Genomic DNA, 27,568 nt, shown 5'->3' on the forward strand with positions numbered 1-27,568 from the left:
CCCTCTCTCTCTCTCTCTCTCTCTCTCTCTCCCCCTTTGCCTCTCTCCCCCTTTGCCTCTCTCCCCCTCTGCCTCTCTCTCTCTCTTTCACACACTTATCCACAGTGCCTCTTACCACTGGATGATCAAAGCTGGCCTTGTCCCTGTAAAAGCCTCTGCTGTGGGGGCCTGGGGGGGTCAATGACTCTCTCCCCTCTACCCTGGCCTCTTTGTGCACCAGGCCTAGACTTTCATGTGCTCCCTCAGTCCTCCTGTTATTACCCAGAGTGGGTGCCCCAACAGATGCCTGCATTCTCTTTTCATCTTTAAATGCAGATTAAAAGCGGTGGTGGGGGGGGGTACTGGCTGGATCAGGATGAAAACGCCCACTATGTTCTGTGGGGTTAAAGGAGAGACAGAGGGTACTCACAGCCAAATAGTACATGGTTAGTCAGCTGGGGTAAACAAAATGGAGATTGAGGTCAGGGTTCAGAGTGGGCCCAGCTGAGAGAGTAACGAGACACAGTGGTGTCAAGCTGTCACCCACTTCCAGCACCACTGCGGCAGGACATTAGTTTTTTTTTTATGCTTATCTTTGCTTTTACTCTGTGAGAAGCCCTTTACAGCTTGTTAAGAGCCTGACTAAGCTTCCAAGCCCCTGTGACAGAGTACTTAGAGGCCCACCCTTGTAAACAGTGCTGAATCTTTGGTATGGTATAACTCATAAAACTCACTCTAAACTTTGTTACTGCCATTCGATACAATTCATTGTGTATATTTATCCAAGATGGCTGCCAAACCATGTATAATGAAACCTCACTCTTAATGGTTTCAACCCATTCCAATTCCACAGACTGCCCACTGTCCCTAGCCTTGATTATTGTGTCAGACTGTCAGCCATTACAGTCGGGCTGACTCGGATCTACTCTCCTCTACATTCTGTGGTGCTCTGTGTGTGTTGTGTCCCTCTGCCCCATATCTCTGAGGAGAGAGGCAGATACACAGGGGCGAGTGTGATGAGGTAACGCCAGCCTTATGGTAATCATACCGCAGCCCTCAGCGAAACTGACGACACTAAGAGGAGCTGACATTTCAATGTGCTACATCTCAATCTTCAGTGAGCGGAGGGTGACAAGAGGGTTATGCTAGCTCCCAACACATTTTTAGAACACATTCTAAAAATGGCTTTATCTGCCTATGCCTGTGTTGTTGTGCGAGGTTTAATAAAAAACAACCCCAAAAGCTGATAGAGCTCAACGATGCATGCTCATCTTTCAAAATTCTCAAATCTACTGGAGACAGAATGATTTTCCATCCTTGGGAGAACTACTCTGTCTTTCTTTAGTCTCCTTGTCTTTAAAGTCTAGGCTGCTGTACTTATTCTCAGAGGTGTGAAAGCCGTGACGTGGTTATCAGAAATAACAGCACATTCTGGGGAAGCTCTGCGGTTTCTTAGCAACTCTACTGCAAACCTATTCTCCATGCAATGCTAATAGACATTCAACACTCACCTAATACAGAGTGAACGGGGCGAGTGACATCAACGAGGAGCAGAGTGTGATAAACTAGGTAGAAAATAAAACATTTTACCGATACAGGATGTAACAGAGTATATTTAAGCAATACGGCCTGAGGGGGTGTGGTATGTGGCCAATATACCATAGCTAAGGGCTGTTCCTATGTACGACGCAACGCAGAGTGCCTGGATACAGCCCTTAGCCGTGGTATATTGGCCACATACCACAAACCCCCAAGGTGCCTTATTGCTATTTTAAACTGATTCCAAATGTAATTAGAACAGTAAAAATTACTTTTTTTCATACCCGTGGTATATGGTCTGATATACCACGGCTTTCAGCCAATCAGCATTCAGGGCTTCAACCACCCAGTTTATAACTCACTTTCACCCAACCCCTGAGATTATGGATAATCCTAATTACAAGCAATCGGAGGCTCAAATCTGCCACCTTATGTTTGCCATTGCCTTGGCCAGGTCGTATTCATCGACCTGGCCAAGGCTTTCGACTCTGTCAATCACAACATTCTTATTGGCAGACTCGACAGCCTTGGATTCTCAAATGATTGCATCGCCTGGTTTACCAACTACTTCTCTGATAGAGTTCAGTGTGTCAAATCGGAGGGCCTGTTGTCCGGACCTCTGACAGTCTCTATGGGTGTGCCACAGGGTTCAATTCTCGGGCCGACTCTCTTTTCTGTATACATCAATGATATTGCTCTTGCTGCTGGCGATTCTCTGATCCACCTCTACGCAGACGACACCATTCTGTATACTTCTGGCCCCTCCTTGGACACAGTGTTAACTAACCTCCAGACGAGATTCAATGCCATACAACTCTCTGGGGGCAATTCCAAGAAAGAAGGACAGATGCCTCGAACAATTCTGCATTGTGAACATTGACTCATTATTAGTGGTTCCACCGAACATGCAAAGGCATGTTTAAATGAATAACCAATTCAAGCTCTTACAAGCCGACGATGGTTTCCTTCACATCTGGCACCCACTGGGTTGGTAACTGTGCCATGTCCGACATCATCGTGACCACCGCTATTGTGACTCATTGGAGAGGAAAAGGGATGGCACCGTTGTGTCTTTGTGTGGAGGGGAGGCCGAGTGCCCTGATACAATGGCTGGCTACAAAACCCCTCACTGTGAGCACAGGCCTCACTTCTGTTTATCATACCTTTTGACTCAGAGAGCGGTGCAAAATTAACACTGTTACTTTAGAGCTGAGACATTTCAGTTCCTGAATCATTTCAATAACAGAAAAAGATGCAATCTTCTTTTCAGTTTACACTCTCTTTCTCCTTAGCAGGTGTTCTGGGCTCGGTTCCTCTCCTGCTCCACACACCTCTGCAGCGGGGAGGGGTGGAGATCCGCCCAGAAGTCGGGGGGGGCGGCTGATGAAGCGACGCCGGCAGACGGCTCGCCAATGTTTAAACACAACAAACAGACACCCAGAATTATGCTCCCATGTTCAATTTACAGCCCACTGTGAGCCAGCGCGGAATTAAATAAGCATCTGGGGTTTTGGCTTCAGGCTGCTCTGCTGTCCGTGGGCTGAGAAATCTCTCTCCCTCTTCCTCTGTGAAGCAGGAGCTAGACCAGAGCAATGATGCAGCCCCCAGTCTGTAGAGTCTGCAGGAACCTAGTCATTCAACTCACAATCAGCAGACCTACTCCTCCTATTCCACTGTGAACAAGACTTTATTGGAGTTGGGACATTGTGTGATGTGTGGTGCTGGTTTTTCACTGGCCTTTGCCACTCATATATGGATGGTGGTTATCGGAAGTTATACAATGGGTTGGTCTAATTCTGAATGCTGATTGGTTAAAACCGCAGTCCATCCGGTGTCTATTCCACAAGTTACCACCGGCTAAATCTATGACATTAAAATGTCTATTTACCCTGTTCCATCTGACTGCACAATCCGCTGTCTCATCCGCCCAACCAGACAATTTATGAACTTGATCTCCACTATAAAAAGCATCTAGACATTATAACACATTTCTCTTAGACTAACATTTTGTTTTCACCACGGAGATTTGTATAAACTTTACAAACATTTGCAACATTGTTTCAATATTCAAATTCAATCTCCAGCTGTCGAATAGTAATAAACGTGTCGGGAGGCGGGATGAGACAGACAGACAGGCAGATTTTCTCAGCCAGTCGAAATCATGAATCAGCATAATTGTATGGATATATACACAGAAATATCAATAGAAAACAGGTAAAACTAAATGAAGTGCAGCCTTTCCAGGTTCCACTTGAAGTAATTGCTATTAGCTGTGCTGTTGGCTAGCTCCTCTGAACAACAGTGTCCTGATGAGAGAGCACATTTTCTATGCCAGCTGAAATCGTGACTTATTAGCTCATTGTTTTGGATGTATCCAAGTAAATGTCACTAGAAAACAGCTTAAATAAATGCAAACGCAGCTAATTTGTTGTTATTCTGGCTGCAATGTTTGCCGTGACTGTAAGTTAGCCGTAGTTGGCTAGCTAGCAAGCAAGAGATAAGAATTTTGTCAGCCAGTGTGGCAATGGAACATTTGAAAAAATGACTGGGTTGCATCCATAGAAACAGAACAAAAAGACTGAACGACTGGGTCTCGTCTCTGGCAACCAAACTGATAGAACGAACGACCAGCCGGCTTGGGTATCAACCCTAGATTTGTGTCGGGACTATATCTTGGGGAAGGATGAAATAGTATAAATTAATTCCAAAAAATTACTTTTTTTATTAAAATATGTCAATCATATTTTTATATTTTGCTAACCTGTTGTATAAAAGTGATAATACCCTCGAAGCCGGTTTATAGAGGATATATTGGCACGGCACCCTCCAAACACGGGCTTCTCTGGCATTATCACTGAAATGGTGGCTGTCATTGTGACATCACCTGGATAACCTAAAGAAGCTTTCTCTCCTCAACTCTTCTCTGGAGATAAAGGAAAGCAGAAACGAAGAGGAAAACATTTTTGACTATTGTCAAATTGTAACGGTTTTCTTGATGAGAAGGAGAGTCGGACCAAAATGCGGCGTGTAGATTACGATCCATGTTTATTAATAATACGAAACACGAATCTCCAATACAATACTACAAAAACGTAACGAACGTAACGAAAACCTAAACAGCCTATCTGGTGAAAAACACATAGACAGGAACAATCACCCACAAACACAGTGAAACCCAGGCTACCTAAATATGGTTCCCAATCAGAGACAATGACGAACACCTGCCTCTGACTGAGAACCATATCAGGCTGAACATAGAAATAGACAAACAAGACCTGAAACATAGAATACCCACTCAGATCACACCCTGACCAATCAAAACATAGAAAATACAAAGTAAACTATGGTCAGGGCGTGACAGTACCCCCCCCCCAAGGTGCGGACTCCGGCCGCAAAACCTGAACCTATAGGGGAGGGTCTGGGTGGGCATCTGTCCGCGGTGGCGGCTCTGGCGCTGGACGTGGACCCCACTCCATGACAGTTTTAATCCCCCTCCTAAACGTCCCTAAATAGGTTACCCACCACAATGATAACATGGGACAGAGGGACAGCTCGGGACAGAGGTAACTCGGGACAGATAGGTAGCTCAGCACTGAGAGGAAGCTCAGCACTGAGAGGAAGCTCAGCACTGAGAGGAAGCCCAGGCAGGTAGTAGAAACTACCAGAACCTGGCTGGCTGGCGGTTTCAGCAGATCCTGGTCGACTAGCAGATCTGGGAGAATCTGGTCGACTGGCGGATCTGGGAGAATCTGGTCGACTGGCGGATCTGGGAGAATCTGGTCGACTGGTGGATCTGGGAGAATCTGGTCGACTGGCGGATCTGGGAGAATCTGGTCGACTGGCGGATCTGGGAGAATCTGGTCGACTGGCGGATCTGGGAGAATCTGGTCGACTGGCGGATCTGGGAGAATCTGGTCGACTGGCGGATCTGGGAGAATCTGGTCGACTGGCGGATCTGGGAGAATCTGGTCGACTGGCGGATCTGGGAGAATCTGGTCGACTGGCGGATCTGGGAGAATCTGGACGACTGGCAGATCTGGGAGAATCTGGACGACTGGCAGATCTGAGAGAGTCTGGACGACTGGCAGATCTGGAAGAGTCTGGACGACTGGCAGATCTGGAAGAGTCTGGTCGACTGGCAGATCTGGAAGAGTCTGGTCGACTGGCAGATCTGGAAGAGTCTGGACGACTGGCAGATCTGGAAGAGTCTGGACGACTGGCAGATCTGGAAGAGTCTGGACGACTGGCAGATCTGGAAGAGTCTGGACGACTGGCAGATCTGGAAGAGTCTGGACGACTGGCAGATCTGGAAGAGTCTGGACGACTGGCAGATCTGGAAGAGTCTGGTCGACTGGCAGCTCTGTCTGCTCCATGCTGACTGGCTGCTCCATGCTGACTGGCAGCTCTGGCTGCTCCATGCTGACTGGCTGCTCTGGCTGCTCCATGCTGACTGGCTGCTCTGGCTGCTCCATGCTGACTGGCTGCTCCATGCTGACTGGCTGCTCCATGCTGACTGGCGGCCCTGGCTGCTCCATGCTGACTGGCGGCCCTGGCTGCTCCATGCTGACTGGCGGCCCTGGCTGCTCCATGCTGACTGGCGGCCCTGGCTGCTCCATGCTAACTGGCAGCTCTGGCGGCTCCTTGCAGACTGGCAGCTCTGGCGGCTCCTTGCAGACTGGCAGCTTTGGCGGCATCCTGCAGACAGGCAGCTCTGGCGGCTCCTTGCAGACTGGCAGCTCCATGCAGACTGGCAGCTCTATGCAGACTGGCAGCTCCTTGCAGACTGGCAGCTCTAAGCTAACTGGCAGCTCTATGCTAACTGGCAGCTCTATGCTAACTGGCAGTTCTGAACAGGCGGGAGACTCCGGCAGCGCTGTAGAGGCGGAAAGCTCTGACAGCGCTAAACAGGCGGGAGACTCCGACAGCGCTGGAGAGGAGGGCTCCGACAGCGCTGGACAGGCGAGGCGCACTGTAGGCCTGATGCGTGGTACTGGCACTGGTGGTACTGGGCCAAGGACACGCACAGGAAGCCTGGTGCGGGGAGCTGCTACCGGAGGGCTGGGGTGTGGAGGTGGTACTGGAAAAACCGGACCGTGCAGGCGCACTGGAGCTCTTGAGCACCGAGCCTGCCCAACCTTACCTGGTTGAATGCTCACGGTCGCCCTGCCAGTGCGGCGAGGTGGAATAGCCCGCACTGGGCTATGCAGGCGAACCGGAGACACCGAGCGCAAGGCTGGTGCCATGTAAGCCGGCCCAAGGAGACGCACTGGGGACCAGCTGCGTAGAGCCGGCTTCATGGCATTAGGCTCGACGCTCAATCTAGCCCGGCAGACACGCGGAGCTGGAATATACCGCACCGGGCTATGCACCCGCACTGGAGACACCGTGCGCACCACTGCATAACACGGTGCCTGTCCGGTCTCTCTAGCCCCCCGGTAAGCACAGGGAGTCTGCTCAGGTCTCCTACCTGGCATAGCCATACTCCCTGTTAGCCCCCCCCCAAGAAATTTTTGGGGCTGCCTCTCAGGCTTCCATCCGCTACGTCGTGCTGCCTCCTCATATCTGCGCCTCTCAGCTTTCGCCGCCTCCAGTTCTTCTTTGGGGCGGCGATATTCTCCTGGCTGAGCCCAGGGTCCTCTTCCTTCTAATTCGTCCTCCCATGTCCATACCTCCTCTTTGGGCTGCTCCTGTTGCCTCTTCTCCTGCTGCACCTTTGGGCGGCTACACTCCCCTGGTTTAGCCCAGGGTCCTCTCCCGTCGAGGATTTCCTCCCATGTCCAGAAATCCTTATTGCGCGTCTCCTCGCGCTGCTCCTGCCTGTTGACACGCTGCTTGGTCCTTTTGTGGTGGGTGATTCTGTAACGGTTTTCTTGATGAGAAGGAGAGTCGGACCAAAATGCGGCGTGTAGATTACGATCCATGTTTATTAATAATACGAAACACGAATCTCCAATACAATACTACAAAAACGTAACGAACGTAACGAAAACCTAAACAGCCTATCTGGTGAAAAACACATAGACAGGAACAATCACCCACAAACACAGTGAAACCCAGGCTACCTAAATATGGTTCCCAATCAGAGACAATGACGAACACCTGCCTCTGACTGAGAACCATATCAGGCTGAACATAGAAATAGACAAACAAGACCTGAAACATAGAATACCCACTCAGATCACACCCTGACCAATCAAAACATAGAAAATACAAAGTAAACTATGGTCAGGGCGTGACACAAATAGAGTTACAGTAAGTGCCTTGCTCAAGGGCAAAGATAGATTTTTCCCCTAGTCGGCAAAGAGATTCAAACCAGCAACCTTTCAGTTACTGGCCCAACGCTCTTAACCACTAGGCTACCTTCCAACATAATGTTGCTCTCCCACTAATCTCGCTCCCAGAAACCTCAGCCCAAATGCGCACAAAACACCAGTCTCAACGTCAACAGTGAAGAGGCAACTCTGGGATGCTGGCCTTCTAGGCAGAGTTCCTCTGTCAGTGTCTGTGTCCTTTTGCCCATCTTAATATTTTATTTGTATTGGACAGTATGGCTTTTTCTTTGCAATTCTGCCTAGAAGGCCAGCTTCCCGGAGTTGCCTCTTCACTGTTGACGTTGAGACTGGTGTTTTGCGGGTACTATTTAATGAAGCTGCCAGTTGAGGACTTGTGAGGCGTCTGTTTCTCAAACTAGACACTCTAATGTACCTGTCCTCTTGCTCAGTTGTGCACCGGGGCCTCCCATGCCTCTTTCTATTCTGGTTAGGGCCAATTTGCACTGTTATGTGAAGGGAGCAGTACACAGCGTTATACGAGATGTTCAGTTACTTGGCAATTTCTCGCATGGAATAGCCTTCATGTCTCAGAACAAGAATAGAAGAATAGAGTTTCAGAAGAAAGTTATTTGTTTCTGGCCATTTTGAGCCTGTAATCAAACCCACTAATGCTGATGCTCCAGATACTCAACTAGTCTAAAGAAGGCCAGTTTTATTGCTTCTTTAATCAGAACAACAGTTTTCAGCTGTGCTAACATAATTGCAAAAGGGTTTTCTAATGATGAATTAGCCTTTTAAAATAATAAACTTGGATTAGCTAACACAACGTGCCATTGGAACACAGGAGTGATGGTTGCTGGTAATGTGCCTCTGTACGCCTATGTAGATATTCCATTAAAAAATCAGCCGTTTCCAGCTACAATAGTAATTTACAACATGAACAATGTCTACACTGTATTTCTGATCAAATTGATTTTAATGGACAAAAAAACATCTTTCAAAAACAAGGACATTTCTAAGTGACCCCAAACTTTTGAATGGTAGTATATTTAATATATACAGTATATTTTTTGTGAATAATATATATATTTAAAAAATAAATAATAATTTGCTGCCTCTTGGCCCCCCCACGGGCCTGGGCCCAGGAGTTTCAGGCCCGGTAAACCCCTACAGAATATTAATCTGGCCCTGCCTGGAGATGGGTTTACTCTCCCACAAACTCATGTGACTAACAGCGCCCAAATGTATAATGTAGATTAAAAGTAGATTCAACCTTCATTCTGAGAGAATGGATATGGAGCTGTATCCCAAAGGAGCCCAAGAAAGCACATTAAACATAGAACATTATATTCATGTGTGAAAAACCACTAAAAGGACTACCTCCTAAAACCACTACGGACTCAATTAGCCTAGCAGGCTCTAACAGAGGCAGAGTGAGATTAAGTTATGGAGGTTTATTTTGTGCAGTGAGTTGCATATGAAATTGGCAACACACCATCACACCATTTGAAAACCCATAGCTGTGTCAGAGGTTAAAAGCATTGTTTCACCGTCACCTACAGCAAGTTCTGATTAGCTACGTCGATCCATCCAAGAGTTGGCCCCTGAGCTCTTTGCTGATTGGACAGTCTGAAGTGGAAGAGGCATTATCACTGTGATTGAGTGTGTTTAAATATTTCCCAGACAGATTAAGTTTGCTAAACACACAATTCAGCGTAATTAACCAAGCCATCAGCGAGTGAGTCTAAAGTAGCTGCGCTGTGGTGGCTTAAATCAGGACGCCCATTAGGGTTACCCGTTTAAAGCCCCTTGCAGGCCGAGATTAAGGAAGTCAAATGTTTGCTTACTTGAACTTTGGACGAGACTTTGAAAATACAAAGTAAAAGCACACTCTCCTGAATCGTGACGATAATGAAAGAAATGAGAGAGGGAATGAGGAAAGGAGGCAATTCCAAGATAGCAACCAGTATTTTGCCAGAATAAATCAATCTTAGACTCCAAACGGTGACATTTAGGCTCAATGGGCTGTTTTGACTGAGGACCTCTCTTCGGGCTTGTTATCATCGCTATTGATTTCCTGGAGAGGAGGGAGAGAATGAATGGAGGAGGCCATTATTCCACACAGGACGAGAGGGATAAGAAAGAGAAGGGAAGAAAGTCCCAGACAGACGTTGTGTATCTGACAGTGTTGTGGAGATGTGGAACTTTGGTAAAAACATCCATACATTTCACTCATACACTATCACCGTTTATTCCCCCGGTAGTGAATATGGACCCACTTGTAGTCAGTGGGCCTAATCCTGGGGAGAAAACACCACAACACTCCCTGAAAAGCGTGGAAAGAGGGACTAAGGCTGCATATCCCCCTGCCACACACACACAGAAAGATTTCCCCATCCCACAAATAGAGCTATTTCAACCTCCCTCCTAATGTGACCTATAACATTTTCAACAAACCAAATGTTACTTAGCATTAGTAGATCTACGGAGCTGCTTTGGGCACAACGAGGCATCCGGATGAATCACCGCTGGCTGATGACAGAACAGTTTAAGAAACCTGCCCCAGATATTTGACGTAGTTCTCACTTTGATCCCACTAATACGATCCTCAATTTGATCCCTCTGATAGGATCCTCAGTGGCATTTTTTTTCTCTTCATAACGCTGCCACCGTGCATGAAATGATTTGCTTAATGCGAGCGACTTCTCTCTCTCTCTCTCTCTCTCTCTCTCTCTCTCTCTCTCTCTCTCTCTCTCTCTCTCTCTCTCTCTCTCTCTCTCTCTCTCTCTCTCTCTCTCTCTCTCTCTCTCTCTCTCTCTCTCTCTCTCTCTCTCTCTCTCTCTCTCTCTCTCTCTCTCTCTCTCTCTCTGCTTCTCTCTCTCCCTCTCTACATCTCTTTCGCTGGCTCTTTAGCTCTCCTGCTGTTTTTGCCTAGGAGATTGAAGTCGTTGGAGGTATCATGTGAAGGTGGTAGCTCTTTACCTACACTGAGTAATGGAGGTCAACACAGAGGGCAGAGTCTATCAATACGAGTTGACATGAGAGAGTTCAGCAATAAGCAAGACATGTGAGAGAAGACATGCTGTGACAGTGGTATCTGCAGGTGAATCATAACACAATTCCAATATCTGACATCCAGGGCAGAAATTTTGGCCGTAAAACATTCAGCAGAAGACCTTGCAGGTTGAGCACGAAGATGCCCTGATTTTACTGGCCACACCTTTGAAGTGGGTCTCTCCCGCTGAGGAAAGAGCGGACACATGAAGCCTGCCCAGAAACATGAAAAGGAATCCATCTTGGAGATGTGTTGGGTTCTCCTGTGAGAAGTTCAGCTTCAGACACTGAGAACACTTTGGATGGTTCAGGGAGTTCCTCAAAACAACACAGCCTCTGAATCTGACATGGTTCCATTGGTCTTAGGGTACATAAATACCTACAATGCAGTGGTCACCTGACCTCGGTTGATAAAGGATATACTGTACTCCTCTGTAACAAGGCTAATGAGTCAGAAACATGTCCTGGACAGCTTAGACGATATTCTCAAGGAACACACTTTTCTCACGGGACATTCGCAGTCTTCATCTCTGCATTTTTCAGATCTCCTCCAGCCACATGGTGACCGCAATGTGTCCGAGACGCGTTGGCTCACAGAGGACACGGCGAACGCCATGGGAAGTGGAGCATTCTGGAAAATGCCAACCTCGCAGCTATTTTGAACACATTGATGTTGCTTTTTACCCATCAGCGTTGTCCTGAGCTTCACCGGAGGGTGGTTTCACTGCTCCCTGGATAAGGATCAAGAGGCTGTGCTGACAGAAACATGCCCATCAGCCCACTGGTTACTGAGCACGGTGTGCTAGCCAGAAGAAGAGGCCACACAGCCAACAGCATCACAGCCCAACCCCCATGCACACGTATCTGTAAAACCCAGTACATTCAACATGCTGCTGCAAGTGAACGTGGATAGAAATACAAAATAAATGGATGAACACTTAGGATGAAACAAGGAAGAAGCCGGAGAGAAAAGCTAAATGGGCTGATCCTTCATTGCTACTATGAAATAAAAGGCTTACGCCATTAGACCTCCTATAGTTCCACAATCCTGGTGTGCACCCTGACCAGGCCAGTGGAGATGCAGGCTTTAGTAGTGATTAGATGTGATTGGTCGGTTCTCATTAAGCAGCGTAGCAGCGCTCTGGGTCTAACTCCCTGACAGATTAGGCTAAGGTCCACCAGGGCTAATGCCATACATGCCTTTCTCACTCGTCAGTCACTGACCTCAGTGCGTCCACCTCGTTGCGTGACCTTGCATCATTTAGACATTGCTTAATGCTGACAAGTGTCGTCGTTCACCATGCTTTGCATTTGCATCTCGTTCAGTCATCCATTTTGCTGAGGCAACGTAATGCTCCTTGGGATGAAGGTTGAGGAGAGAAGTTGACTTTGAAACCTACACCGAGATAAAGAATGACTGAAGAATTTGAATTGCCAAAGTTAAACTGATTATCAAATGAACTGCTAATGTTCTACTCTGTTTGATTAAAAGCTGTACGGCCCTATTCTCAGTGAAACAGTATCCACGCAAGACCTCATTTCAAAGCGAGCCCTCAATTTCCCTGTAATTTCCTCAAAGGGGCAACATTATGGATTAAATTACGTCCCCACAATGGTAACCTGGATACATCCACACTCTGTTATTAAAGAACAATCACAGAGTTTGCATGGTGCAGAAACCGAGGACAAAGAATGAGATGTGAATTCCGTTTGCTGTCACCCCGGCCCTGTCTGAGGAGCGGGACCCAGCGGCTGATTAAACGAATTAGGGAGGAAATGAAATAGTATAATGCCTGAAATTCAAAGACGAACATGGAGCATAGCCTGTCCCGTTAGATAAGGGAATGCAGGTGAATACTAACCTTGTCTGAGGAGAAAGAGGAGCTCATTTTGGTTGCTGTAATACCCTGGCCAAAGAGGGAGAGAGAACTATGTCTAAAATGGGTCTGGTCTGAAAGCCCACTCTGAGAGACCTTAATGCACTCTGGCGGGGGAAGTAGTCAGTCTGGTTATAGACAGCTAGGGTGATGAATACACCCTGTAAAACATCCCCATAAAACCTCCTTACACCCCATCCTCACAGCTCCTCATGTCAATTACTACACTCTGTGAACCAACGTTTTTCTGTCGACTTTATAATTAAGCAATAAGGCCCGGGGGAGTGTGGTATATGGCCAATATACCATGGCTAAGGGCTGCTCTAAAGCACGATGCAATGCGGAGTGCCTGGATACAGCTCTTAGCCGTGATACATTGGCCATATACCAGAAACCCCTGAGGTGCCTTATTGCTATTATAAACGGGTTACCAACGTAATTAGAGCAGTAAATATATATATTTTGTCATACCCGTGGTGTTCGGTCTGATCTACCACGGCTGTCAACCAGCATTCAGGGCTCGAACCACCCAGTTTATAATTGTCTCTAATCACTGCGCTATATTGACTCCAAAACAATACTATGATGCTCAAGAGTGAATTCAAAGTTGTTTGTATCAATCTGTGTGACTGTGAATGTTTTCGGTTGCATGTCTATCTGTTTTGCATTAAATGAAGGGGCTCCATCTTGCAGCACTTATCTCCATCCCACTCACTTCTCTTTCCCTGGGAGATATGACTGACTGAGCACTGAGTGAATGAGATGGTTGTCAGCCTCTCCAAGCAGCTAAGAGCTGAGAGCAAGATGACATCCACCAGCAGATTGATGACTCTCAGTGAGCCGGTAAACTGTAAAGTTATTACCAAGTATCAGAGGAAAACACTAATCATAACAAGTGTTCCCTGGTTCAACTCGTCACCTGGCTCAAACCCAATACATCATGGCTTTGTTGCAAATCTGTGATTGTGACAATATCTTATACTGATACCATTTAGCATCTATGTGGGCGCACGCTCTCTAAACTCTGTCATCACACTAAAGTGGGAGACTGGGTAGAGGCAGGTGATGGGAGAGGCAGGTGATTGGAACCCTCAAAGGGCTTCCCCAGATAGAGGGTGAGATTGTCAGAATCAGGCCAGGATCAGTGTTGTGGAACAGGGCCAGGCTACTGCCACAAAGCTCAAAGCCTATGGAAGGTGTTATGAGACACTGACTCACTGACAGGCTCGACCTTGGTGGTGAGAGAGCCTATAAACCTGCTACTGTCCTCCCATCAGATCTGGCCCATCTCCCACAATAACATATCAGGTGTGAATATATCACTTAATGCCAGGAAACACTGTCCGGATTACGTATGTCCTGGATCTAAATGGATTAAGGGGGTGTGATTGTTGCCAGTACACCCCTGTCCCTGCCTCAAAGGTGGGGAGGCTATGTGGAGAAGAGGAGGGACTCACTTGGAAAAGAGTAAACACAAGGACGGCAACAAGGAGACTTGTCTTACTATAATGACAGACCACCATGACAAGGTGGGATTATGTCCCGATCATAAAATATGGGTGGTGGTTAATATGCCTGCTAATAGGATGAGGCTGGGAGATCCGGCGATGGGGATCAGGATGGTGGTGGCGGGGGGGGGGGGGGGGGGAGACGTATTGGGACACACACAGTTCATCAATCACAGGTGACAGTTGGGACAGATGCAGGGAGCTCCATTCACCACAGGAGACAACTTGGTGCTCCATCATGTAAAATGAGGCAGCGTTAATTACTCTTGTCTATACTGTAACTGCCTGTCCTTCCAAACCAGCCACCAGCAAAAACAAGCAAACATACATACTATACTGTAAAGACGAGGGCCATATGTGTCAAGCGTAAGAGTGCTTATCTCGGATCAGCTTCCCCTGTTCATGTAATCATATTCATTGTGATCTAAAAGATAAAACTGATCCTAAATCAGGACTTGTGGAGAGAAAATATCATGTTTCACTGCCATCTATTGGTAATTTGACACACACTACAGATCCCTTACAGAACATTCTCCTCTGGAGTGTGGCTCTATTCTATTGCCTCCCTAGTTCTTCTTGATCACAGATGACTCCACTCCATTGGATTATCGTACAGTCCTCAGAGTCACTGACTTGGGGGCCATGTTGTAGCCTCGGTGGTGAATATTAGATTCTCCAGCCTAGAGATCCCAAACAAGACCAGAGGACGTCAGGCATTCTGGTTCCCTGGTCAATTCACTAACTTGATACGGTAGGTTGAGTGACAGTATGTGCGTCAGCTGCTTTTAAAATGTTTCAATAAGATGTCCCATGGAGTAACTCACTGTGTGTGTACTGCTCAAGTGCTATAGGCTAAATGCATGTAGATACAGTAAGAGCATATAAGCCACATGTTTGCATAAATATCCCATTGACATCAACTTGTGATTCACGCAAAAGGTCGAGCAACATGTGGTATTCCTAAATCGGGGAATTGCAGTGGAGTTACTAAATATAATAATAAGAACAATAATTATGATTATTAAGAGTACAGATTATTGTATGAGACAATATATAAAGGCTTTTGAGAAAAACAATTTGAAAAATACTACTTTGTTGAGTAGGCCACTGTGATCTGTATGTATCTGTCCTCAAAGGTTTGATAAGAGAGATGAAAATATAATGAATCTTAGGTTATTTGTTGATCTTAAAATCGAAATTGACAGATTGGAAGGTTGTTTCATTAGATTTGGGATGGGATGGGATGGCCAGAAATATACACCATTGCAAGCACAACACAATTTGTGAAATGTTATATGTTGATTCAAGGAACAATGTAATGAAACACTTACAACGTCTTCAGTCGGTGTAGATTCCTTTTTGTTCTTCCTTTGGCTGGTTTCACTGCAAAAGAGACAGACAGTGGTATTAGATCTGGCATGCGTGTCCAAACACATTCAATATAAAGGCAGAACTGCCTAGGGCCATCTAAGAGAACGAGACGAGGGTCAGCAGAGAGCAGCAGTCACAGAGAAGAGAGAGAGAGAATCACACTGTACAAGAGTGAAAGTAGGCCAAGGCAACATAAAACAAACCTATGGTTCAGTGAACTCGACCATGACTATGAGTGTGTTTTCTCACAAAAGAAGAAGGCTCCCTCTTGCCTGAATAGAAGCTTCTGCTTCAACTCTAATGCTGTATAGCGTGAAGTAGGTGAGCATGTGTCACGTCCTGACCTTAGTTCCTTTTTTATGTCTCTATTTTGGTTTGGTCGGTGTGGGCATTCTATGTTTTTCATTTCTACGTTTTGTTCGGTGTGTGGTATTTCTATGTGTTTGGCCTGGTATGGTTCCCAATCAGAGGCAGCTGTCAATCGTTGTCTCTGATTGAGAACCATACGTAGGTAGCCTGTTCCCACCTGTGTTTGTGGGTAGTTGTTTTCTGTTTTTGGATTCTGTACCAGACAGAACTGTTTCGTTCCTTCTCTTTTGTTGTTTTTCCATTCAGTGTTCAATTCATAATAACAGATGAACACTGCACTGCAGATGAACCTGCACCTTCGTCCTCACCTTCTTCAACCCACGACAGCCGCTTCAGCATGGTAAAACAGCAATGTGAACAGAAACTAGTCCAGAGAAGGATCGTATTGACAGCAGACGAACCTAGACTCCCAGTAGCCCTCATAACAGTTACCTTAATATGAACATTTGGATCATTATGTTTTGAATAACAGTTTTGGTCTAGCCCAAATGCATGAGTTTTACATTGAGCCAATATGTTACCCGTTAATTAACATACTGGGGTACCACGTCAGATCTGAAAAGGGAAGATTCAATTATTATTATCTGAATGACCAAATAAGGACCTGTGCGTAGAAGTGCACACAAATTAAAAGTGAGAAAGAAGTAGGTTTGTACTCCAGAGAGGCTTGGTAATAGAAATGGATTATGGTAATTAAGAAAACCTTGATAGTTGGAGGTTGCTGATGCCGACACACAAACCTACAGAGAGAAGCATGTTGACCTGTAGAGCACGGATCATCAACTAGATTCAGCAGCGGGACGATTTTTTTCTTGGATGGTCAAGGGGACAGAACATAATTCATTTGTCAATTGACCGCAAGAAGCCCAGAACAGACATATTCTACTAAAACATAATAGGCATATTTTTTTTAAACATTTGTATAGATCACATATTTTTATTATGCGTGGGAATACTTTGGAACAGATTTCCAAAATTCAAATCACTTGGAGCTCATTTGCTCGTCAAATAAAATCGGCAGTTGGGGACGTAGAGTACATACGGCATAGACTATGCATGCCTCTATTTGTAACCATAAGCTATGATCAAGGAAATGCACTAAATGTAAAAGAAACCATCATCACTGTTTCAAACTTTGTGTCAAGGCTTCTAAACACAAGATACATTGTAAATATCTCTAAACAACGCAATATTTAGAAAGCGAACCAAGGTAACAAGCGCGATTTCATTGTTCTTACTACGGAACAGGGCAGGCTATCATTTTTTTAATCTAAAGAATTGTCAGATTGTTACCAATAAACGAACAACTAATTCACTCAAATTGACTTTCTATTTGGTTAAATAACCCTGTTCAGCACCAACCAACTTCCAATAAGAGATTGGCTCATTGCCAAGTCAATCAAAGATGCTTCTTTTACAGAAAAAAACTTTGTCTCGAAAACGAAGGATATTTCATGTTGTGTGCTACTGACAATGTACGAATGTATAGTATTTTTATGTATATGCAATAATCGCTCTACCCATGAACAAAATAACACTCATAGATCAAGCGGCTACACACAGCAACGTGCTAGACAAATAAGCACGTTTCCTTCCAAATGAATGGGCAAAATATCTATTTAATTTTCTCACGATGTTGCTAGATTTTGTTTCAACTAACACATCAAAAGGATGAGCTACTCACCTACTAAATCCACGGATGTAACTGATAATCACATCCAGCCATAAGATCCATAGACTAGTGTAGTGAGTATGCCCACGTCTGGCAACAGACTGCAGAATAGTATTCAACCAATGATCATGTGCTTCTCTTTCTCCCTCTCCATGTGAATCGTGTAATTGCACTCGTCATGTGGTAGCCTATATGGTATGACTCCTATTACTGTATCTTGATGAACAAAAGTAAGTTGTTTGTATGTTTATAGAGGTATCCCAGTAAAGGTAGCCTCTCCCGATTTGTTTACATCGTTTTTCACGACAACTAGGCTGTATGCTTATCCGAATTTACTTATCTGTACTTATCTGAATTCAGCACCATGGACAGCGACATGGTGTTTCAGGACGTGAACAGCTAATTTGACACGGAAATGCACTCCCATGTCAGTAACTGGACTTAAATGTGGAGAAGAAGTGAGATTAACACGTGTATATGTTAGGGTATGTTATGAAAAATAGAACGGTTTCTCCTTTGTTTTACTGGCCTGTCAATCTGACAGAGAGTAGAGTTGAAAATATGGTGACTTGTAAGGATCCTGTCAGACTAAAGTTCCTCTCCCTACTCCTTCATATTTCTATTGAATTATGCAAAAGGTACATCATCTTGCCCTAGATTTATCACGTGGCAGTTGCAAAAACAAGTTGCCAGTTTTGAAAAGTTGACACATTTCCATTTTAGTCATGTATTGCTTTTTTAAGAGTCTGTAAAATGTACATATTTAGGAGCTCTGAATATTTTCAAGTGGCATTTAAAGTCATTGTAGATGCACACGAATATGCATACACTGAGACAAGATAACTAACTACCTTATAAAGGCTTTATAGAGCATTCATAAGGTCTTCATATGCCTTACACATGCTTCTCAAATCATATATAAGCAGCATCATACGTCATAATGGGTTATATAATAGACAGCACTGATTTAAACAAAAACCTTCCCAGCGTGATGTGTCACAGATGACTTGATCAAACAAGCTTGGCTCTGTGGAAGATCCCATTTGTGCCATGACTTGGCTGAGTCAACAATTCTGTTGGAAATAGAGTTGTAACTGTGCCACTGTGGTTCTGCTTGTACTCTCAAAATGCACCTTGCCCATGGCCTTCAACCAGAAGCTGTACAGGATATCACAACTATTAGCCAATAAATCCAGTTTAGCTTCTGTCAGACCTTTAACTTATTTTACTGGGGTTGGTTTTAAATTGGATGTGGATTGATGAAAGACAAACAATGATCAGTGAATTGAAGAAAAGGTCATTCAACCATAGAGATCCTCTTCATGACAAAATGTATGACATCACTAATGACCTCATACTTGTTTCCATCTTTGTACTTTTTTCAAATTTGGCAACAGCACTAATGGCGCCCTGGTGTGATTGAATTGCCCAAGGCTGTGCGTGATAGCAAACAACCTTTGTGATTAATTTGGGTTCTGGTTTTGGAAAGCATTGACGACAACGTACTTCCACTTAAGAGGCCCCTCTCCTCTCCATCCTGTTCCTGTGGAGGTGACATTTTCCTTTCACAGCCTAGTGATGATGCACTCACATGACTCAAACTCCAGTGAGTGATAACTAAGAGCTGTCATTACACTCCTTATTCAGTATAAAGCCACTGATAGCTGAAGGGACAGCATTGTAGCATCTTACTGAAGGCATTTTACTGGGATTTACTTCACAATGTTGACATAGAGGTGATCCTATTCATTTAGAAGTTCTGACAGATTCGGAGCCATAAAAATGGACAGATGGGAGGCTTTTTAAAAGAACATTACCTTTCTACCCCTTTGTCGTTTGGTTGTTTTTCACAAAATCCATTTTTCCTCCCTTAATGGCATGGTTGCAGCCAGAACATTATTCCATTTGGCTTGGTTTAGCACTCAGTGCATCAAAATGGAACACATTTATATTGCAAAGTTGACGACCGCTACACATTCTTATAACGATACCACCTTCTTAGATACTAACATAAAATGCATTTAATTATTTTCAAAACTTCACTCAGTCCTAAACATGTAAGTCACATCCATTTCCCATTTCAGGGTGGGTGCGAGTGATCCGTGCCAGAACAAAAGGACACAGAAATTGACATTGTGGGTTCATTTGCAGGAGGCAGATGGCACACAATGAAGCACACACAAAGCAACAAAATGGATTCCAGCCACTCAACCAGGTTCAGATGATAACAACAACCAGGGCTGCCACGGATTACAGAGAGGAATAGAAATCAACCAGATGTCAATAAACAGATCTCGAAGCATTCACTCAGGCTCTATGGCACCACTCACGCTGCTCGTTCTCTCTGTGTTTCAAAGAGAAAAGACCTCCATGCATAAACCATGAGCATCATCCTCGTCGGTGAAGAAACACAATGACCCACCGACGTGTGTGTGAAGGAGTTTTTTTTTTGGGGGGGGGGGGGGGGGGGGGGGTTGCGGGTAATTCATGAGAGAATAATGATCCCAGGAACTCAGTACGGCCCCTTGTTGTTTAGGGTGATGAGGCAGCCCAACTGGCCCCCGTGGACCCGGAGAAGAAGACCACTCTCCTCTACCTGAAGGAAAGAATTGGCATCATTTCCTGTGGGATTCCATTGAGCACAACAAACACTTGACGAGGAACAGGCTATGAGGGGTAACCATCCTCAAACAGTTGTTTGTTACCTTTGGTAGAGGGTGTCAAGCGATTAGATTTGGGCTTCAACAGAAATGGGTCTCTTTGATCATCCGGGTGTGCAGAAGTTGAACTCGGTCGGTCATTGTGGCTGTGGTTGTTCTTAGGCTGACTAATGCCACCAGGGAAAGGCCATGTGTCTCATTACACCTTGTCACTGGTCATACTTCTGACATAGCTGGGGCTTATGGACAGAAATCTCCTCTAATTGGCTGTCCATGGTGTGTGGAAGAGTGTGGAAGGGTGGAAACATGGCATCTAACAGGACAGAGACCTGGCACATCTTCAAGCGTATTTTGTATCTCACTGACAGCACCTTCTCTTTAGACAGGGGTGTCTAGGGGTGATTAACATTTGAAACAGATTCCAACAATCTCAGAAACCCCCTTAAGATTCACTTTACTGAACTTTTAAAACAAGTTTCTCCTCCTTAGAACTTCCTCAAGTACTGCCACTTGAATGATTAAGTAGACTACCAAGGTGGAATACCAATTTTTCAACAAAAAAAAAAAGTCTGTGTTTCCATGTAGATGAAGGGCAAAAAAAACATTTCTTGAGTCATAATTCTATATGGCTGAGAATAAATAGCATAGAATGTCCATTCTGCTCCAGGAGACTGAGATGTAAATAGCCCTTAATTAGCCAATTATATTTGGGAGTGGCCAGCAGGAGGGCTTTGAGTGTCGTCACCGCCTTTCCTCCACTAAAAATGTATTTCATGAGAGATTAGACAAATCAATCTCCGGCATAGGAGAAAATAACGGTCTGGGAAATAAACATGAGGTTGCTCGCTCTCCCCCTTGGAGGCTGCCCATAGTTAGTTGTCGTCCCAGAATAGAGCTCAAATGCTCAGGGAGATTAGCTTCATTGGCATTCACTGACTCTTTGCTTTTCCAAATAAGGACCTGGCTAAGCAGAGCACAAGATATGGCTCATTTGAGGGTGTCAAGCCAGGTCTAAAAATAGCTGTCCTATCAGTGTGTGTGTGTGTGTGTCACGGTTGTCGTAAGAACTGGACCAAGGCGCAGCGTACGTAGAGTTCCACATCTTTATTATAATGTGAAACTTAAGCAAAACAAAAACAATAAACAAACAACGAAACGTGACTACGTGGTGCACATGCACAAACAAAAAATTATATCCCACAAACACAGGTGGGAAAAATAGCTACTTAAATATGATCCCCAATAAGAGGCAACGATTACCAGCTGCCTCTAATTGGGAACCAAACCAAAACACCAACATATAAATTTTAAACTAGAACACCCCCTTGTCACACCCTGACCTACTACACCATAGAGAAACAAGGGCTCTCTATGGTCAGGGCGTGACAGCGTGTGTGTGTGTGTGTGTGTGTGTGTGTGATTTCTGGGGACCAGGCAACAACTTCCCCAATGGCCTATCCGTTTTAACGTTTTAAAGGTGCTTTACCCCCTCAAATGCAAAACAGTGGTGTTGATCCACAGCTGAGGGCTACACACTTCACAGTGGAGGATTGTTCTTTCTTTGCATGTTGCATTTTGATATTTTCAAAGCACAGCTTAGATTTTGCCACCTCTGTGGAACAGCACTATGTAATTCACTATAGAGCCAACTGGATGACAAACTCGACACGAACAACAACAGAAGCTCTTCAATAGTTTTGGTTTCAGTTCGGGGGAGCAATAGACTAACAGCATGGTTGTGCTGAGGGAGGGTCATTAGCAAGTCTGTCATCCCCTAGTAGAAGAGACCTCTTTCATTTAGGGAATTAATGGGCCTTCCTCAGTTTCATCAGTAATCTACTGGTGCTTAGTTATCTAATGGATTCAGAGGTTCATCAGATGATCGGCTCAATTATCAGCCATTTGCATTCCCCTCACAATCCCCAGCCCAAATCCTAATCGACAAGGGGTCTCTAATCTACTACAGATGCAATGTGCATGGAATTGATTGGAAATGGAGGCAATTTACAAAAATAACATCAATTGGGAAACACATTTTAACATTTAAACAGCAGAAGTGTTGTTCCTCCTGATTCCCTGTTGAACTCCTTTTGTACATCAAGCAGAGGGACCGACCTCTTTCCAAGAGGAGGACCCACTCCTCAGGCCTGCCTCCCCACTCCTCAGGCCTGCCTCCCCACTCCTTAGGCCTGCCTCCCCACTCCTCAGGCCTGCCTCCCCACTCCTCAGGCCTGCCTCCCCACTCCTCAGGCCTGCCTCCCCACTCCCCAGGCCTGCCTCCCCACTCCCCAGGCCTGCCTCCCCACTCCCCAGGCCTGCCTCCCCACTCCTCAGGCCTGCCTCCCCACTCCCCAGGCCTGCCTCCCCACTCCTCAGGCCTGCCTCCCCACTCCTCAGGCCTGCCTCCCCACTCCCCAGGCCTGCCTCCCCACTCCTCAGGCCTGCCTCCCCACTCCTCAGGCCTGCTTCCCCACTCCTCAGGCCTGCTTCCCCACTCCCCAGGCCTGCCTCCCCACTCCCCAGGCCTGCCTCTCCACTTGCAGACAGAAGGCATTTAGAAGTCAATACTGCCTAAATGTAACAAGCAGCAGTTAGTTTGACCTACACACTTGGTTTCTCACTGGAACCAGAAATCAAGAGAGAGAAAATGACTCTGGGCATGATGGGATTCTGTAATGGCCGTCGGGGGAGAGAGTGTTCCCTGACGCAAGGCCAAGCCAATCAGACGATGCCCGCAGGGTGCCATGATTGGCTAGATCAGAGTTTGGTATTTACGCTTGACACATACAGCACCTTCCCTCTGGCTCCCTCTGTTAGTTGGACTGGTTCTGTCAGACTAACTGGCTCTGTGGCATGCTGGTACTCTCTGGAGCACACAGCAAGCCAGAGAAATCCAGGGGTAACCTCTTCTATAGGGCCAAAGTTTGGCTATATACAACACAGTGTAACTGTGGAGCAGGCAGATTAGTATTCATTTAGAAGGTTTAATGCATTTTAATATTAAGCTTGTATGGTCCTTCATCCAAGTATTTCAGAAGTTTGATAGAGGCACTGAATGAGGTATGTGGCAAATTCAGCCCTTGGAGGCATAGCATTGAACTGGGGAATATGAGCTGAAATGAGAGAAAAGGATCTGTTGACAGGGTTAGAGCTACAGTACCACAGTGGAAGTGTGAACAGGATTAAATGAATAGAAACGACAAAGTACTCGATTTAATGGATAGATTTGTGCCTTTCATAATTGATGTCAACAGTTTTGCCCTTTTACGCAAGATTGCACACCTCAGCCAAATGAACTCCGCCATTATTTATTGTGAACCTTTTTGAAACACATTTAACACAATTTTGCTGATTGTCTATGTCGTTCATAGTCCTCTCTTGCCCTCTGAGGTAATGCTGCAGGTAAGTAATGACTTCCTGAACTCCCATCTACTCCCATGAACTCCCTTCATGCCATTTGATTCCACTGGTTTGGCCTTTGATTACCAGCTAGGTTATATATGTCACTTTTGAGCTCACCTCACAAAATGTTACTCCACCTTTCATGTCTCTAATTCATTGCCGCTGCTGAGCCCAGAGGGAGCCGGCTCTATGACAGGCATTAAAGTAGCATGCGACAATGACCAACCCACAATGCATCCTACGTTAATGCAGACGCAGCCAGGCAGGGTGCGCCGCTGTCATAGAGGTGGACTGCAAGGAGATGAGGAAGAACGTTCCTAACGTTCAGATTATAAGAGAGTTACTGTCTAAGAAAACTCAGAAACTGGACAAAAAAAAGAGGTAGTGGCATGTTATTCTTAACCTACCTGAAACCTTCTGGGAACCAAGAATTGTCAGCATCGGAGACAATCCATGGCTGTCTGTGACTGTGTAGGGAGCAGACGCACTACCACTAGTCCACTCTGCTGCCCTGATAGGGCAGGTTCATCACATATGTCTTCTGGAGCGTTTTCCATACAAAGGCCAAGAAGCCCATTTGATCTCAATGGAGACATCTGACTTTAATGTGACACGGCCTTGCGTGGTCTATCGATTGAACGGGCTCAAGCAAGTGACAACTAAAAGCTCAGTTAGGTGGTAGGTTAAGCTGTTGAGTTGAAGTGTGTGCGGGGGTTAGCTAAACAATGGTCTGATGCAAAGAGGCCAAAATACCGTGTTACATTGTTTCCGTGATGGCTCAGTTCATTGCACTTTAGAATAATGGTCAGGGAACAGCATTTCTTCACGGCAGAGCAGAAGAAACCAATTATCATGTTGATGATATCGGAATCATTCTCACAAATTGTGGTTTATTTAACCCCCCTGTCTTTTGCTCAGTGAGGGAAAAGGCTGTGTGTTTTTGAATGGCTAAGACTTCATACAAGGTTGTTCAATTTATTCACAATCCAATGGACCCTATGGAACATCTCACAATTACTCTCTTGCCCAACCCTCCCCCTCAACACAAATGAAGGACCATCTTGAGATCTTTACATTACGCTAAATCCCATAGCAGGCATTTAATATACAAACTTGTCAGAGGTGTGGACTGACATTGTAGAGGCTTTATTGCCATTCTGGCATGCAGCACAAGATTTACAAAATCGATGGGGGAGAAGTATTACATTGCCCCCCTTTGTGTAAAGATGGCTTTACACAAGTGGGGGTAATGACAATGTACGTCTGCCATAAAGAACAAGCATTACAAGACAAGCATTACTACTGTAAGGCACCATGGAGCAATATCATTCAGCAATGAGTTACATACAGTGGAATGTACCATTGCTGGAATTATTAGCTGTTTTTTTTTGTATGAAAACAGCCTCTATTTGTGGGCACATAATTTGTGTACCCAATTTTCTCTTTGCCAAAATGGTGCTCGCAAATCAAATTCTTCCACAGTGAGGAAGAATCAACATCCGAAAGAATTTGCGTTTGACCTTTCTCAGGTCAGTCTTGTGAGGAGGAGATAGCAAGGAGGCTAATAAAATCATGCAGGTAGGTATCTCTCTTGTCGGGCCGCCCCGCTGTGGAAGTCTGGGCCGCACGTTTTGCCACATTTAATAAGCAATGCGCTGGAACGTTACCTGGAAGAAACTATCATCATTACCAGGAAAAATGGAGTGCTACACGGAAGTGCCTTGGTTCCCCTCTCTACTTCACAGGTGATGGTTAATTACTCCAGACATCAAAGACATGGGGACGGGGTTGGGCTGGGGCAGAGAGGGGAGGGGAGAGGGAGTGCTGGTGGGAGGCCACTCAGGTAGGACTTCATTTGGATTTCTGAGCCATTATACTGGTGACCATGATTTTGATGGGCATGGAGAAGGTGGGGAAGTGTAGGCAATAACCAATGCTTGAAAACCTCCACCGAATAAATTATTATCAATTCCAAAAGTCAATGATAGTTCATTATTAGATATGTGTAAATGCACATTCAATAAACCTTATTTACAACGAACACGTCATTTGCCGGCAAACAACTAGTAAAATCATAAAAAATCATTACTCCATTAAGATTATTCAGGATTAAACCACTTTACTGCCTCACACTCCTCCAATGTACCATACGACGCTAGTGTCTCTGCACAAACACACCCAATATATCAAGTGATTATCCCAGTTTCTCCTCAAAGTTAAACGGCTGTCATGGAAGGGAACAGCTGTCCATCCTGCTGTTCATGGCAACAATGTCTTTAGGATCCTGTAAGGTTCTGTATTTCTTTTCTTAGTCAACCTTGTGTTCTGTTTCTTTGTGTTCTTGAACGTAGCCCTGTCTTTAATTTTTGTTCATTGATTTCACCTGTGTTAGTTACTCACCTGGTCTCATCAGCTCCTTATTTAGTTCAGTTCATTCTGTTTGTGCCTTTGTGGGTTATTGTTCATTTTGACTCTACTAAGCCTTTTCCTAGCTCGTTTGTGAGAACCAGTTATAGGCTTTAGTCCTAGTTTTGATTCACCTGCCTGTTTGCCTACCTGTGTATGACCATTGCCTGCCTGTGACCACGATTCCTGCCTTCTGCAAAGGCAAGAGAAACACCTGCCGCGCCCTGCACGTGAATCTACACCTTTTTCTCCCTGAGTATTCATTACAGATCCATTCATATTCTGCCACAGGCTTACACATTTAATGGTTATTAACACCACCGAAACATGTCCACATGCAATTATGAGAGAACATTAACACACAATGGATGGCCAGACGACATAGATTTTATTTTACAATATGTATTTAATAGAAACCAGTGAAGAGGGCTAGTGGGGGAGGAATAATGTTTAGTGGTAACAACACAGAGCCAATATCTGGCATGGAGACATTGCCTATGACAGGGAAAGGAGGCAAGCTTTCATTAATCTGACAATCTTATTCTTGCTCCATAGAGAAGCCATGGATTCTTTCCATTGCTTCCCTCCTCCCTGAAGCCAGCAGCATCATCACACCACGCAGCCTTGAGAACAAGCTGATCAGAGACAGATTTGGATTGGAGGAATAGATTTGGATTGAAAGAATAGATTTGGCAGAGGAAATCTGCCCGGGCCCTCGGGAACTAAGCAATTATGATCAACCTCTATTCTGCCAATCCCTTTCACGCGGGGCAACATTCATTTTGATGTGGGTATAATGGATGGCGTCGTCCCACCAGGGTCTCGTTTTCAACAGGTTCCGGATGGAAATGATCCTCTCTGCAATCAAGGCCGTTTGCAAATTTTTTGTTGATCTGCTGTTGACAAAGATTGTCTGGGGCTGGTTTAGTACGCAGTGTGAAGCGTTGCATTAACACTTACACATGGAGATGTGTGATTACATAGTCAGACTCTTTTATTTAGCTGAATTACTTGTTTTGGAGGGAGCTGAAAGAGGCCTCAAGACCGATAGTTGTTGCTACAGTAGTTCAATGAGAAAACCAGAGGAAATGTCAAAGTCAGTGGGACTGCCCTTTAAATTTGACTCTGAGACATTGTCCCCAATCGGAGTCAGGTTAATTTCAGCCTCTGGTACATGGAACTTCCATCCCATGGCCCCCTCTTTCCTCTCAAAATATCCCAAAATGCAAAATCTTCACCGACACAGCCTCCACGGACACACACTATGGTAGTCCTCCCAACACTGCAAACAATAGTCATTGTCCTCCAATAACTCATTGCTGCCTGAAAATAACCTAAGTACTTTCACTCTGTTAAATGGCCTCTGTTTGCCAGGCAGGCTGAATAGAGAAGTGTAAAAAAAACAACAATTTATTAATCCGGAGGCAAGGCGAGCCACAGAGAGTTTGGCCAAATTCAT

The 27,568-nt window shown here is 45.2% G+C and overlaps 1 protein-coding gene across 5 annotated transcripts in view; it reads right to left on the minus strand.

The window, feature by feature from the left end:
• The window catches only part of LOC139378529 (synaptotagmin-1-like), a 200,693-nt gene that overhangs the window by 114,053 nt on the left and 59,072 nt on the right, over positions 1–27,568 (minus strand). For 4 of the 5 annotated variants that reach the window (XM_071120785.1, XM_071120783.1, XM_071120784.1 and 1 more), the window contains exon 2: positions 15,561–15,612. The gene's annotated coding sequence lies outside the window, so the exon portion shown is untranslated. Of the gene's footprint in view, positions 1–15,560; positions 15,613–17,653; positions 17,735–27,568 lie in introns of those variants that run through there. The other variant, XM_071120781.1, reaches the window with a different exon arrangement.

The sequence above is a fragment of the Oncorhynchus clarkii genome, chromosome 21 (assembly GCF_045791955.1).
Source record: "Oncorhynchus clarkii lewisi isolate Uvic-CL-2024 chromosome 21, UVic_Ocla_1.0, whole genome shotgun sequence".
Lineage (NCBI taxonomy): Eukaryota > Metazoa > Chordata > Actinopteri > Salmoniformes > Salmonidae > Oncorhynchus > Oncorhynchus clarkii.